Raw genomic sequence first — 3617 nt, 5'->3', positions numbered from 1 at the left:
AGATGTGTATAAGAGATACATTGTATACTTATCACAAACACAAAGGGTTTATTAACAAATAATTACACAAAAGGTATTTATTAACACCAAATTAACACAATTAGCCGTATTTACAAAAACTTCCTTGTGAATCAAGTCCCGAAGGCCGAAAAGTTCAAGCTTCAAGAATCGGCAACAGGCCTTGTCAAGTTGTCGACTTGTCGCCATGCCATCAGCCATGAGCCATGGGCCTAGCTATTTCTTCAATGCCGACAGGCGCGCCCGACACTTCTATATCTATTCTATTCCAAGACAAGCTTGATCGTGCTGTTTCGTGCATATTTTTATGATTAAGAAATGGAATATATGCACAGCACAAATACTCCTGACATATATTGTACAACTTAATTTGTACCCCATAACGCCCAACATGACATTTTCTTTGCATTTAACTTCAAGGATAACATTCAACATTGGCCGGACTTTGGTGAAAATGAGACGAGACTCTCTGAGTCTGACACTGTCACAGTCTCGCCGTCGCCGTGAGAGTTGAAACCGAGACTAAATAACTAAATGTAGATTTGATCAAGTGACCAGAGAAGAATGATCGACTTTGAATATATGAACCCTAATTTCAATTCCACCTTTTATCGAGCAACTTAGGAGTAATGTGCGATATACTTTTGAATTAAGTACCAGACATGCGCTACACTGACGCCACATCACACGTTTAGAGCGCTGCGAAGGTACTACATCTCTTTAGTCCTGACAGCAGTTTGTGTATTCCATCGGCCATAGTGGCAAAGCAGAGAGTTTTTTAGACTCTCCCTCAAGTTCATTTTTGAGTCCTATAAGTAGACCAGTAAAGTATCCTGGATACCAGCATTATCATACATAAGAAATTGGTTTAAATCTTGACTAAATGAGGAAATTAAAAATGAACTGATTAATCCATCCCAAGTCTGTTCAATGTTACTAACACGTAACACAGAAATTGGGAAATGGATTATGGACCAAGATTAAGCATTAGATGGATGGATCACATCTTATGCTAGTCTAACTTAAATGCTACCAAAACACTCTTGCTCTTGAAGATCATGCAAAAATATTACGAATCAGCAGTGGATGATTGTGAGAAACTCTACGCAATATCCGGCAATATAGATAAAACTCGCGGGTATAGTAATGTTGATAGGAAATTGATTACTGGAAGAGGAAAAAGTTCTCAGTTTGATCGTAGATTAGATTTCATCCATTATTTTATGATTATTTAGTAGGTAGGGATGGCAATATATTCCGTAGCTGAAAAAAATTTACGCCTAGCAACCAATAGGCAGTTCGATGAGAAAAGGTTCAGTTAAAATCGAATAGAAACTAATGAAAAACGTAACAATACCAAAAAACAACACAGGGATCAATGACATAATACTTATTTTTTCAAAATTTATTTAAAATCAATGAAAAAACTCAAGAGCACGCCAGATTACAGAGCGATAGAAAAACTTGTCAATTTTGTCATCAGCATTCTGCATTGCCTATCACTTATGCGTTTTAAGTAGGCATGGCACAAAGCCTATAAATGTTTAGAAGCGGTAGAAAAAAAAAGCAGTTACAATACGGAATAAAATATTTTCCTCTCACGAGTACAAGGTTTAACCAAGAAAACAAAAAAAAAATCTTCCAACAAATCCATAAAATATAGCACTGAGCTTTCTGTACAAATACTGGCACGCAAGATTACAAAAAAATGAGACTATAATTTCTGGAACGCAAAATTTCTGGAGACCAACAGTAGCCTTTGTACTCACGATTTGGCACATGTACATCGGAAAACACACTGGAAGCATTGGGCAGAGCATTGCCTATGAAAAAAATGCATACATACAGAAGTACATCCTAATTTACAGAAGTTTGTGTTCAATGATTACACAGATTTGGCAATTCCAAAATATGGCACTTGAAGAGGAAGACCCGGGCTTACTGCAGGCACAGAAAAAAGGCATTTTTCGCACTAGGCCTAGACCACTATCAGAGGGCTCTCAGGTTCCACGTAAATCCTCACCATTAATTCTTATAACATAGAACGCAACAAAATCCTAGTGCAAATTATTTCGCGTTTCTTGAAGATTGAGGTTCCAATTTTCACAAAAGCAATCTTCGATTCTTCAGAAACATTCTTCATTACGTACTAGTTTATCACGACTGAACACAAAATCGGCAGAGCACAAATTTGCATTTATAATTTACCTGCAAGTAATCACTCTGGTAATATTGGAAGACTTCTTCATCAATTCGAGCGACAGTTAACAACGTTTCACCATTTGTTAGTAATAACGTTTTAATGTTCCACATAAACAGTCGTTAAGAATATTCGTATTTTAAGGCCTGGTAACTGGAGAGTTATAATCAATATACAAAGACTGAATAATCAATCGTTCATTCCATTAAATCTCCTTTCCATTATGAGATATTCTCATTAACAAAAACACATTGCTAGCCACTAATTAGGAATTAAGCATTAACATTCGAAGCTTTCAAGTGACCTGAAGATGATGGTCATATAATGCTCACTTTCAGGCCTGTTAGTTCACAATCCCATCGTAAACTAGGGACATCCCGTCGTAAATTAGGGAAAGCCTATCGTAAATTAGGGAAATCCTATCGTAAACTGGGTACGTTCTATCATCAATACAGTAGATCCTATCAACAGCAACGCAAATGATTTTTATCCTCATATTATACCTGCCTAAACGTTAAGAAAATAACTGATGTTAAGGTTATACAATTCAAAATACGATAGTATAATTACAAACACTCTTCGAAATCCATACAGCTATGCGAAAATTCCAAGAACAAAACAGTGCTTCGATATCCAGAATAGAGTAAAGCATGGACAGCGAACACAGAAAAGATTAAATCTAATAAAGAAGCGAAGCCGCAACAAAAATAGGACTAAGAATACATCGCAGTAGAATAGAACTTGATTTATAAATGCTGAAAGTAAAAACTTTTTTGAAGGTAAAATCATTTTGCACAAGGCATTATTTGTGAATGAAAGAACAGTCGACAACATTGATGATATTCACAGTTTTATACGAACTATTCCCGAGGGATAAAACCTCAATGACTCGAGCATCACCAATGTTTACATACATTAAAAACGATTGCATGCTATGATTGAGAACAGCTGATAAAATACGCGAATAGCAGGAATAATAGACGGACATATGAGCAAATGGAGCGTACAACAAGCGAGGAATACCTGGCGCTGAGATATTATAAAAGTATAAGAATATAGACTCAGTCCTGCAAACTCGCTATCGCTTGGCATTGATCGAGCGTAATCAAATCTCCAATTGTTGCAAGAACCGCCGCTTTCGCTCAAATCTAAAGCGATTATTGTCTATCAAAAGAACAACCGAAGAATCAAGACCAGTCATGATTTGAGTCGAGCAACATTTAATTTAATGGAAAGTTACTATTTACTAAGTAACTTTTCATTAGAAACATGACAGTCGTAATTGATCCTAGGAGAAAAAACACTCTTTATTAATCGGTTTCTGATTCATTTGATTCTGTTCCGAAACTCCATTGTGTTTTTACTACGGAAGCAGTAACGTCACGATTACACATGCACG

The sequence above is a fragment of the Hyalella azteca genome, unplaced genomic scaffold (genome assembly GCF_000764305.2).
Source record: "Hyalella azteca isolate HAZT.00-mixed unplaced genomic scaffold, Hazt_2.0.2 contig14006, whole genome shotgun sequence".
NCBI classification, from domain to species: domain Eukaryota; kingdom Metazoa; phylum Arthropoda; class Malacostraca; order Amphipoda; family Hyalellidae; genus Hyalella; species Hyalella azteca.
The sequence above is the reverse complement of the archived record's forward strand: the minus strand, read 5'-3'. Positions refer to the sequence as shown.